This window comes from Uloborus diversus, chromosome 10 (assembly GCF_026930045.1).
Source record: "Uloborus diversus isolate 005 chromosome 10, Udiv.v.3.1, whole genome shotgun sequence".
Lineage (NCBI taxonomy): Eukaryota > Metazoa > Arthropoda > Arachnida > Araneae > Uloboridae > Uloborus > Uloborus diversus.
Window position 1 is genome coordinate 120,733,056 of NC_072740.1, and position 13,431 is coordinate 120,746,486.

Below are 13,431 nucleotides of genomic sequence, written 5' to 3' on the forward strand. Positions count from 1 at the left end.
GTAAATTCTTACTTTACAAACAGACCTAATTTTAAAATTTATGTTCTCACTTGTTTAACACTATAAACTCAATTTTTTTAATGAAAAAAATGTATTTTTCTCTAAAATAAGAAAAGTTGACACTATTGTGTGATGCAGCCAAGATTGAACTCTGACTCCCCCAACCCTTTGTTCAAGGACTCAGGGGTTAGAAATTGTTGCCTCTTTTTCAAAACTTAGATTTATTTAGGAATAAACACCCTTGCAAGAAATGGTACAATGCAGCAAATTGTACAAAATTATCACTCATACTTAATTAAATACCTATTACCTTTAAAACTTGTAAATTAGCCATTTTTTGTTGAATTTTTGAATATCATGGCTTCCAGGTTCTATTTTGTATATCATCCCTTTCACAAAATTTTTTTGGATATCATCCCTTTTAAGAAATTTTTTTGTATTTCCTCCTTTTTACTGTTTGACCACTCTCATCCCTGACTGGATAACTGGTTCTCTACTGTATCACTATTTATCCCTGTTGCCTGTTTCCATCCAAAAAACAAATTCATAGGGATGTACTGAAGATTCAGTAACTATTCAGTATCAGGCCTACTTTGATATTTTACTATCCAGTATCTTATCCATTTTTTTCAAACAAAATGTGCAGAATAGCACTTGGCATTTGTCAGGTCAGGTTCTATAGAATATTATGAATGTGGGTATTTAATTTTCGTATTTGAAAAAAGAAATCTATTTAAAAATGAAATAACTGCAGTGCATGCTGTACCATTTTAGGGTTTGTAAGCACTGTACCATCAGGCATCACCAAGATGAGTAATATCAATTGTTTTGCTTTGTTTTTGTGAATGACGTTGAATTTTAGGGGCATTTAATTAATGAACTTCCGATTTTGGTTCCTTATTTTTAATATTTTCAGAAAGATCTTTAATTTTGCACTTGCATGCCGTAACGTGTTTAGAGTTCATCCTATTACTAATACACCTGTAATATAACTTTATTTTGCTGCATTTTAACGAATGATGTCAATTTTTTAAATTAATTATCCTTTGTATTAATATTTAGATGGAATAAGATCATTTTTCTGATATTCAGATGCTTACTTTTTTTTTGTGTGTGTGCTTTAGATATAGGTATTGAATTTTGTTGCATAATTTCTGTTGATACTTTTTTAATATATTAAAATATTGTTGCTTTGAATAAATTAAAAGCTATTTATTAATTTAGACTTTTAAATTTTATTTTATGGGTTTGTAAAATATGCACGTTGTGTCAGGTTTGAATTCGGATTTTCAGTAGAATAAATTAAATTACCATTTCATTGTTTATTTTTATTTTTTATATCATGCACTCTAATTATTTAATTTCTTCCTTTGTTTACTTGTTTGCTTTTGTCATTTGGTAATTATTCCTGTAATGCTCAATATGAAGTTTCAAAGCGGTTAAAATTTCTCTGAAGTGTAATCATTTAAAGGGCCACACTTCAGTTTTCTTAGTGGTTTTGCTACTTTTGGGAATTCTCCTTGGAGATCCATCCCCCCCCCCCCGGTAAGTTTTGAGAAGTGCGGGAGTGATTCTGTGATTTTTAGTGGAAAAACGGGTGCCCCTCCCCCTAAGGACAAGGCACACCTCCCTAAATATCGTGAAGACCCCCCCCCTAAAAATGAGAAAAATCCCATTCAACCCCCCCCCCTTTCCTAGGTGGGCACCCCTGGGAAAAATATGAATTTAGCATGTTTAAGAAGTTAATTATGAATAGAGTTGTACCCCCTAGTATTTTTTAGCACAAATGAAATTTTTCTGCTTTTTTGTTCAGACCTGCTTTTATTAAAAAGGTTTTAATTACCTTCTTGATGTGTTAGTATCTTTCATTTTCCTGAAAAATTGCCGTAGCTTTTGGTGAAAAATTGTTTAAAAAAAAAAAGTTGAAAAATTTCAGCAATCGCCAGGGTTTGTGGTTTTTATAAAATCAGGGTTGTAGTGCAGTATAAATAGGCCAAAAAACACCTTGGGGTCAAACAAATTGCAACAGAAATTATTCTTGTGGTAAATGGTAGGTAACACACTCCTTATGAACCTACTAAAAAATATACATCCGTACTGTTGGGACAAATGCGTTTTTTGGCCGCTATCTTGAAAATTCATGAAAAAAAAAAATTGAAATTAAAAAAAATCATGTGTGGTATCAAATGACAGGAAATTTCAGGCTGAGAAGGAGTATGATATAGGATACTTAAAGTGAAGTGAAGATACTAAAAATATACATCTATATTGTAGTGAAAAATGTTTTTTTTTTTTAAATCGTGTGTGGTATCAAATGAAAGGAAATTCATGTTGATTAGGAAAAGGAAATGGGATATTTCAAGTACAGTAGGCAGAATAAAAATTTACATATGTACTAAAGCGAGAAATGCATTTTTTTTTTTTTTGGTCGCCATCTTGAAAAATCATGGAAATTTTTCAGAAATATAAAACATCATGTGTGGTATCAAATGAAAGGAAATTTCATGCTCAAAGAGAAAATGATTTTTATTTAGACCAAGGGAAGGCAATAATAAAATAGGAGCCAAAACACTGAAGTCTCTTGTTGTGTTAAAAATATTATTTATTGATCTAAGCAGTTTAAGAACTGTGGATTACTTTGCGTCTGAGTACATTTTTCAAAAAAGTTGAATAAATACATTTAAAAGAAATTAAGCAGGAAGAAAAAACAAAACCATGATTTTAAATGAGTTTCATAAAATAAAATATTTACATCCCCAAAATGAAATCTCATCTTCATCCAAATTCAAAATGTTTCCTGCGTTTATGCAGTTATTTCCATTACAGTTTTTACAAATTACCGAGTATGGAAGTCCACATTGATGACATATACATTTTGTAGTGTTACATGATGGTTCTTCTAGTGTATTTTGGCAAATATATTTAATTATATTTAAGAGTTGATTTTGTTCTGGGCTCAAGTCTGGATATTGGTTGAAATTCTCCATCTGCCAACTGCCATCTCCAAAGCGTGGGATCGGGAGTTTGTAACTCAAGCTTTTTCCAAATAAAGCCCTGTAAATGTACTCAATATAGATGATATTTCGATGCATTTTGCATTGGGGGCAAATGAGCTATGTCAAACTCTTTTTTAGCTGAAGCTAATTTCCTAAGGTAATTGCTTATAGCGAAGCGAGTTTAAGTGGCCTGGGTCGATGTTACCTCCATATAGTGACACAATAATCTTACAACGGATTTCAACCAAATATTCTTAAGTGACATCTTTCGGTGATCTCAAATAGCATGCTCAACAATCTTAAGAGTCGAATCTTAAGATCAAAAGATGCTCATGATAATAAATATTGTTTAGTTGTATTATTAGTTGGTTAATATGGAAGCCGATGTTGAATTCAGTTTTAATAAATACATATAATAGTTGGAATATTATTACAATATATTCCTTATGGCATTTTAAGAAAACGTAACAAGGCTTTCCCACCAATAGATTTCTGAATGGCTTGAATGTCACAAACTTTATAAGATTATGTGGCAAACTGTATAAAAATATTTATCTGGTGAGTCCTAACAGTGACAGGAACAGGGCACCCACGGGGAGTGACATAGTAAAATATTCTTAAAAGAATGATATAATTAAAATGTTTGTGCATTATCCCCAACTATCGTCGCTTGTTTTACCTGGGCAATTTTTAAAGCTTTTTTCACTATCACTGTGTCTGTGTCAAATTTTGCTTAAATCATAGAATGACCTCTCCTTTGAAAACAATTCGCCAGCATATTGACAAAGCATTGTTTGTTTATAGAATTGGAAAGAAAATTGTTTTTTGGAATAATTATAGCTGAATTGTCTTCAAATACTACTTCAACTAGGGACTGTTTTATGCACAACATGTGCTCCCCCTGTCTTTTATATTTAGTTTCTTATATCCATTGAACACTATGGTCTCTTTTCTACATCTTTTACTTTTATATGCTTCGTATTTCCAAATATTTTAGACATGGATCATGGTATCTGATGAACCAATGCACCACCACTAAGAAAGTAGCAAGTACTCTGGTGATATTGTACAGTAGACCCTCGTTTTACGTGGGGTTACATTCCACGGAAATGCCGCGTAAATCGAAACCACGTAAATTGAGACCTAATAGTAGTGTAAAAATAGGGGTTAGGTTCCGTAGATGAAAAATACTTCATTATAGTGATGACTAATTGTATAATAAGTTTGATGTGTACTGTTATCTTTTTTTATGCACAACATGCATAAAGAAAACATAAACTAGTGAATAAAATATGACAACGTATATAAAGTACAAATTCAAAATGAAAAAAGGTTAAAAAACCAGCAAACAGCTGTTTCGGCACTCTAAAATACAAGTGCCATCATCAGTGCAATTAAAAGCGAAGACAGGTTCAACCCGACAAAAACACAGTCGAGGCGAACATTCCATTCCATGTTCCCATTTTGCATTGGGGGCAAATGAGCTATGTCAAACTCTTTTTTAGCTGAAGCTAATTTCCTAAGGTATATAGGAAGCGAGCCCTTTTTCGACTACTTTTTATGTAAAACATAAACTAATTTTGTGTTCTGTTTATAAAGAAGAGTTGGCTATAATAGCTTTTTGGCAGTCAGTACAAATTTTTCTCTGTAATTCTTTGCAGAGCATTAACGCATCCATGACCACTTGCGTCATTTCCATGATAGAATCTTCCTTCACTAACAAATCAGAAAGATCTATTATATGATATCTTTATGTTAGATAATCCATTGTAATATCTATTATAAAGATATAGGAATGACTTATCAGAAGAGCCATTCCTATTGTCTAGGAATGGTTCAAAATTTTCAATGTGAACATTTTTGGTTGTGTGTCACCATTGTCGGTATCCTCGTTGGGTTTGGCCGCCTTTGTCACTCCTAAAAGCTCTCTCTGTGTGAGTTTAATAACTTTACTTCTGGAAAGAGCTTTGGAACCAATTACATAAAATGTCTCTGGTGGCCCAAGCTCGATTATTAGCATGCCAAAATGCAGTTTATTACATGCAATCTGTAATCTTTAGGAGTTTGGATTTTGAAAGAGGGGACAGTTTTATCTGTTTGCATTGCCGCATCCGCGTAAAACCGAAACTCATCTGCATAGAATAAAATAAAGTTGTCAAATCTTAAACCCGTGTAAAACGAGGGTCTACTGTAATAACATTCAAGGTATCTAATGACTATGGCAATGAAGATTTATCTGTTTTTCTCATTTGCTGAGTACTATGGTCAAATAGTGCTTTTGGCATAGTAGATAACTCGTGATTTAAAAATCCACTAGCATCTTGAGCTTTATTGTCTAAGGAGATACACGCAAGCATCCTCTGTGTTAAAAGACGTGAACTAACGTAGTGAGTCTCACCAGCAATGACAGTCCTTTTTTTAGTACTCTCGTTACTCATAGTTACTACTTGGTCTAATTTCAGTAGTTTCATCGTTAATAAAGCCCTTGCCAGTGAGTTTATCTTGGATATTTCTTCCAATGACATCAGAAAATTTTCTGCAGAACTTTGTTTTTGCTATCCACCATTCCGTTAAAAATATTCCATAAACCACTCAAAAGAATAGCAAATGAATTTTGATCTATAAAGAATTGCATTAGCACTTGCAGTGCAAACACAAATTCATTTAAGTAAGTTGTTGCAAGCATGTTGTAATTGTTTTAACATTTTCTACCTATTTCCTCTTAAAAAAACACTTCGCTTCAAAAATCTGATTAATACCCTTTTTAGTGTGAAATTTACTTTTATTTGACACCTCCCATGATTTTTTCTTTTTTTTTTCAGTTTTGGAAATGTTTCATGATTTTTCAAGATGGTGGCCAAAAAAAAAAAAAAAAAAAAAAAAAAAAAAAAAATCACTTTTTGGTGGTAGCATGGGTATGTTCACTTCACTTTAAATCTCTCATTCTATGTTCCTTTTCAGCTTAAAATTTCCTTTCATTTATTAATAGCACACATGATTTTCTTTTATTTTTAAATTTCTTCCATGACTTTTCAAGATGACGGCTAAAAAACACCATTTTTTGCGATAGTATGGGTGAATATTTTTAGTATGTCCACTTCTCTTTTAACATCTCATATTTTATTCTTTTTTAGTTGGAAAATTTCTATCATTTCATCCCACAAATCATATTTTTTTAATTTAAATTTTTTTTATGATTTTTCAAATTGGTGGCCAAAAAACATATTTGTCCCAACAGTACGGATGTAAATTTTTAGTTTGTTCATTAGGTGCATGTTACCTACCATTTCCCACAAGAATCATTTCTGTTGCAATTTGTTCGACCCCTAACAATATTTCTAATAGACTATTGGGATTTAGACTGTTCAAAACTGCTTTAGGATAGGGCAGGTGGTTTTTAACCGTCCAAAATTGTCTACAACTGTCCAAAACTATGCTAAAGCTAAAGAGATGTAATCTAATCAATTAGTATGCAATATTCGTAATGCATAAATGTAAATGCTAATCAGTTCTAATTAATGAGTATTTGAGAATACTTTTCTTCAAAATGTTCATTTAAAAAATATTTTACTTGAAAAAAGTTGCCAATATACAGTAAACTCCCGATTATCCGCGAGCGGATTATCCGCGGGGTGGATTATCCGCGAGTGAATCAACAATCAAGAACGTGTATTTTAGCAGTAAAAAGGAAATATCAATGGCTGTTTTTTTTTTTTTTCTTTTTGTCGAAGAATGTAAATTTTACTTAGAGTGTTTTTGTTTTATTTGGTTAATTTTTTTGTGCTTTCTTCACCATACATACGCTTGATATTAAGTTTTGCTGTGCAAAAATACTAAACATTTTTACTGTACTGTATATATTTTTACTGTTTAAAGAAAGTATTATGTAAATACAGCTAAATTTTTGTGAAATGACAGTTTTTTTCTTATTTGTCCCTATTTTTAACCTTTTTCCGGTTTATCCGCGATTTTTATTATTCGCGCCACTTGTGCCACTCAATTCCGCGGATAATCGAAAGCATACTGTATATATAACTCCATTTATTTCATAAAAACTTTCTTATGTGACAGTTGGTAGAGTTGTGAAAGGAAATTTACAACACTACCAAGACAACTAATTTTAGTTCCATTTATAACTCAAAGGAATGTTCTTAAATGTGTAATATTTAGATGCAAAAAAAAAGAGGAAAAGCTTAATTTTTTGAATGGTTTCTGCATTTATAAGTTTTACATGATGAAAATTCTTTTTTAAATCATAGATCAAGGAACAGTAAACTGATGTTTAAATACAAGCACAATTCTTAAACTTGTGCAATTCATTTTTTAAATTTATATTTTTAATGTAATGCATTCTGTAACAACAATAAACAAAAACTATAGTAGCGTGACAATTTGTAGAATCAAATTATTGGCATTTTCTTAAGTAGTTTGATGGTAATTTAGTTTTATATCATGAAATGGCACCAGTCAAGAGAAGAAAATCTTCCCAAAAATGTAAAATACTCTCAAATATATATTTTTTTCCTTCAGTTCAAAAATTGTCATTTACTGTAGTTATGTCGATTATTGCACTATATTTTGAAGACTTTCATTTGCATACATGCACAAATGTCGAAAAAAATTGTTTACTATTATGAGAGAAAAAAAACTTGTGTACAAATTGAACTTTTTTATGAAGAATTCAAGTTCTAGGTAACCAGATTAGAATCAGCTATATAAATAGGTTAACAAAAAATAAGCATGTGTGTATATTTATATGCATATATGTGTGTATGTTCCCTATACAAATCCACAGTTTACGTCGAATTTCGCAGGGGTGCCCCTCTTAGGGAAAATTTGCACCCCCTACCACAAAGAGCCCCCCGAATCAGAAGTCCCCCAAAAATGAGGAAAATACCCCTTAAAACAACCCCCTAAAAATTTCAATGATGCAGTCTGTGCCATGAACCCCCCCCCCCCCCCCCCCCCCCCCCCCCCCCCGAAGTAGGCAGGCAGCCCTGGATCTCAGCCAACTTTGGTAGGGAGGTACTTGGGCACCCGAGAAGAAATGTAGGGGTTTTTTTGAAAGCCAAAAAAGTACCGAATTTTAATTTAAGGGCCCAAAAATGGCATTAAATGGCTCTTTCTACCCAAAATAATTATCTGACCCGTTCGATTTTAGCACCATTTGAAAACCTACGAAAAATACCCCTGGAGTTCATTTCCTTCAATGGAATTTCAAAAAAAAACCAAGGCTATAAAATCATCAAAAGAAAAGTTTTAAGCATTTTTAAGCCTAACATTATTTTCATATCAAAAAATTATCCTTTGCAGGATCTCATTTTAAATTAGCATTAGCGTGAATAAAACTATTCAGAAGGTTGCCACTTTTTTCTTGACATGACTAAATAAAATTTTGTTTTTGTTTTGAGGTAATTCCCCCTTTTGATTATTATGTAGAGGTTTATTTTCTTTCTTTATTTCATTCGGGAATTTTTGATTTGTCGTTTTCTTTCTTTCATAATGATTATTTTGACAGGAAATTTTTTTCTTTTTCTCTAATTGAAGCCTAATTTTTGAACATGCGTCACTTGACACAACTTTAATTTTCGAGGTTGACAGTGCAAAGCCGGGCATGGCAGCTGGTATAAAATATAACTTAGACATTTTATTTCGGTTTTTGATATTTTCTCATAAAATTTAGTTCTTCTAGAAATATAGTTCTGGATACAAAGGTTTTGGACAAGACAGTAAAAACCACAGTTAATACTGCAGTTTTTACCCTAGTGTTCAAAGCCTTGTCAATCCTGTTTAAAATGTTTTTTTTTTCTTTTAAATATTTTTTTTTTTTTAACATTGAAATCAAACAAGAGTGAACTCACAATAAATGCAGGCAGAAAATGCTGTAACAGTTCCTGCAGTGTATGCTGCAGCTCCCTGGATTGCTGCTGAGTTGGACAAAGGATGGCTTGAAGTGTCTACTGTAACAATGTAATGCATAAATTAAAGCTAGCCTTGGGGTGCTGTGAGAAAATTCTGTCACAAATAGCGAAAGTTTGTGAATCCCTGGCTTAACTAATTGAAACTTAGGTTGTTTTTGCAAAATAATTTTTAGAACAACACCGCAAAATTAATTTAATATAAATATTCATTTTATAATTTAGATCACACTGATCCAGGAACCATGGCAATAGATTGCTCCAACTGTATTGAAATAAAATTGTTTATATTTACATAGTATAGAAGATTGTAAAATATGTTGACATGTTTTCCTAATAGCGTTCTCTTCTATTTTTATTGCAGATTATAAAGTGAAATTAAGATGAAGAAGTAAGAAGATAGTTATTGCTGATACAACTTAGTAAATTATATGTTGCTTCTATGACATCTATGATATCGATAATTTTTATTTTTGCTGTGATCATTTTGATCCCTATGATGAAGAGTCAAATATCTAAGTGACAAAGGGAACGCCAAGTGAAATAGGCTGTAGATGAACATATGGCTGAAATAATGAATGAAACTGGACAAAATTGCAATGTGAGTATAAGTGACAGAGATGATGACAAAGACAAAGATATTAGTTTATTAAATGATAGTTTTGAGTAAAATTACGATCTTTCTTCTAGTGATAATGAAATGAAAAGTGAAGTTGAGATAACCAATTCAGAAAATGATTCAAATTTAGCTGATGAGCTCAAAATGTGTTTTATTAATCATAATGTTACACATTCATTCATAAATGACATGCTCCAGATTCTAGGAAAACACCATCAGTTGCCTAAAGATGCCAGAACTTTACTGGACACACCAAGCAGTATCTCAACTAAAAATTTGAATAACGGGGAACATGTAAATTTTTTCGGCCTTCATTATGGTTTGGAAAAGCAACTGACCCTTTTATATTCAGATATGATTAAGTTTTCATTTAATATTGATGAATTGCCTTTGTTTAAAAGTTCATCACAGCAAATCTGACCAATTTTATATCTAACTTCTAATTTGAAAAATTCAAAGCCATTTGTTGTTGGAATTTTCTCTTGGCGCAGTAAAACTGCAAAAGTTTCAGAATATTTTTCTGATTTTATTCAAGATGTAAGGGAACTGCTGCAAAGTCCAGTAGTTATGGGGAAATATTTTAATATTGTTATTGATGTTCTCATTTGTGATTCTCCTGCTAGGTCATATATATAATGTACTAAAGATCATAATGGGCACTAAAATTGTGAAAGATGTATACAGAAAGGGAAACAGGAATTTGGGCGACAGATGTTTTTGGAGATGGACTCACCAAAACACAAAGATGAAGATTTTTCTAATAGCATTCAAATAGCTTCTCCAGATATGCACATTATAAATCCTTCCCCACTCCTTGAAATTAATGTAGGTTTAGTGTTCATGTTTCCCTTAGATTACATGCATTTGGTTTGTCTAGGGATTGTTAGAAAATTAATTACACTTTGGTATAAAGGACCTTGTGATGATAGTCTTTCTGGATCTGCTAAAGCAACTGTAAACCAAAATTTAATTCAATGTGCAAAGAATTGTCCTAGTGAATTTCAAAGAAAACCCGGCTTATTAGTTGAAATAGATTGCTGGAAGGCAACTGAATTCAGATGTTTTTTGCTGTATATAGGACCTATTGTTTTAAAAGACGGTTTAAACCCAGACAGGTATAATCATTTTTTATGTTTACATTTAGCCATTAAGATAGTACTCAATGAAAGTTTAATTACTAAATACTTAGCTTATGCTGAAGATTTGTTACATTATTTTGTTAAGCATTCGAGAACTCTTTTTGGGGAAGAATTCATTGTATATAATGTGCACTCACTCATCCATTTAGCTGATGATGCTCGTAAGTATGAAATTAGTGAATAAAATTAGTGTCTTCCCATTTGAAAATTACTTAAAAGAAATTAAAATATTGTTTGTACTCCCAATAAGCCAATGCGGCAGATATGCAAAAGACTCGTCGAGCAACATGATCTTTATAAACCTGAGGGAAACCAAAAACCAGGATTAATTTCATTAGCTTCATCTTTACATTTTGATGGACCAACTCTAAATTGTCTTGGGGCACAGTACAAAGAAATTAGAAGTCATAACTTTAAACTCAAGATAAATTCTGCTGATAATTGTATCATGCTAGAAAATGATAAAATCATTTTGGTTCACAATTTTTTTAGTCAGGAGCGAAAGCTTTTCATTATTGGGTATGAGTTTTTACACAAAAAAGTTTTTTTAGCAAACCTTGGGACTCATCGACTTTTAAAATATTTAATGGTTTAAATTTATCACCTTTAAATTGTTGGTCTGTGAATGAATTTTTATGCAAAGGCATTCTTTTACCTTATAAAGAATCCAATGTTTTTTTGCCACTTCTTCACTGTTATTCAAATTTTTATTAAAGGTTATAAAGTCAAATCTCAAATCTGCGCAGCTTGGGACCCAATAACTTGGATTTTTGGTCACTGATTTTTTTTAATACTTTTTAAACACTTGTAAAATGATTATCATTATTTTAAAAAAATAATCTATGAATAAAGATATACCTGTTAGCAAACTATTTTAGATTTTCTAGTAATTTCATTCATCCCTTTCGCTTAACTCCAATACTCAGGCAGTTGCTTGCGAAATGAATTTTGCTAATGTCTCTTGTTTAAATTTTTTAGCATACCTATAGAAGTATATAATTCCAGAGATATGATAAATATGGACAAAAAGTTAAAAACTTTAATTAACATTTGTTTATACCTAAGTATGATAAGTGCTGCTCTATGCTGCTCTACATTTAATTGTGAATGTCACTGGTTACATTTTGTGTGATTTTGATTTGAAAAAGTTGACTGTAATATTTTTTTATTTTGGAATTAATGACTAGTTCTGGTCATGGTGGTTATTTAAATTTTTTTTTTTTTCATTTTAACCCAAATACTGCTGTTCTAATTGTTTTGTGCAAAATAAATTTTCATTTACCTTTGTTTTGTAAAATTTAAGAATTATGTATTTTCATACTTTCTATACATTTTTCACTCTCATCATTACTGTGACTAATAAAACCCAGCGCCTGGGGGTCTAGCCAGGTACCCCTATCTCCAGAGGATTATAAATATGGAGGTTCGGATAAGAAACTTGTCTGCAAAATTTTACATTGGTTTGTTTTTAAGTGTTAAGTGTTCTCTTCCTTAGATTTCTTTATTGTAGAATTTCTCGCCAAATGATCAGTTTCAATTGTCCCACAGTCATGGGTAAAAAGAGATATGTGTGCCTGGCCCCCTTTTGTAGGCCTTAAGAAAGTAGAGGACTATGTGAAAGCATCTAGAGCTCCGGACTCCTCATGGGAAAGATTACAAGTCGGGTGATGAAAGGTGTTGATAAGTTATTTTTCATTCCTGTGATATTTAAATAACTACCTATTTGTTTCAAGCTTATTTGAATGAAGTGAAAATTATGTCACTGAGACTCAGTTTTATAGTACTTTCTTTCAGAATCATATGAACAAGCCCTCAAGTGGGAGGAGATGGCATGCTATACGATTGATACGTGTTTAGAAATCAAAGATGATGCCGTCCCTCAGAAAAAGAGGAAGAGGACAGGAGTAATAAGTTCTTCCTCAGAGGATGAGAGCCTGCTGAATGATTTCCCAGCTTTAAAAAAAGTGGTGCCAGCAAAGCAGCTTGTGGCACCTGCAGCAACAACACCGCCCACCCACATTTTGCTGCACTGACAAGACCCAGTTCTAGTTCATCATTTGAGGCAGTGAGAAGCAAAGGGATGCAAGTGGACTATTTTAAGTTTCGAGTAAAATGCGTTGAAAGATCAGATCCTAGATAGGCTTTCATTGAACTTTTTTTCTAAATCATGCTATACAGCAGCACCTACCAGAGCTGCTAGTGCAATCTCTTGCCCTAAGACAGAAGATAGGTTCACCTACCATTTGTACTGGTTATTTCCAAATTTTTAATTTTGCTACTTGCATCCCTTTGCTTCTCACTACTTCATTTGTGACTTCACCGAGTTTTGCTCCAGGGAAGAAGAAACACGGAATGAGCGAAAGTAAGTTGGTTTTTATAGTTAAAAATCAAAATTTCTCAGTACAGTGGCTGCTGCTTATATGAATCACATTTAAATAGTTTTAATTCAAGTCAGTAAAGCTGGATTTTGTTTGGTTATTGACGATTTGATTCAATAAAGTGATTCAATTAACCGGTGTCCACTGTATTTCTTTTTCTCTTTAGTCAATGAACAAAGCAGTTGCCTAAAAAAATGACACATTTTCATTAGGGCTCGACTGATGGCATTTTTTGGCCGATGGGCCAATGCCGATTGTTCAAAGATGGCCGATGGCCGATTGTTTTCCTCCAAATGGCCGATTGCCGATGGCCGATGCCGTTGGCCGATGGCAAAAAAAAAAATCAGACAGAAATAAATTGATAAGATTGTCAGGGATTTA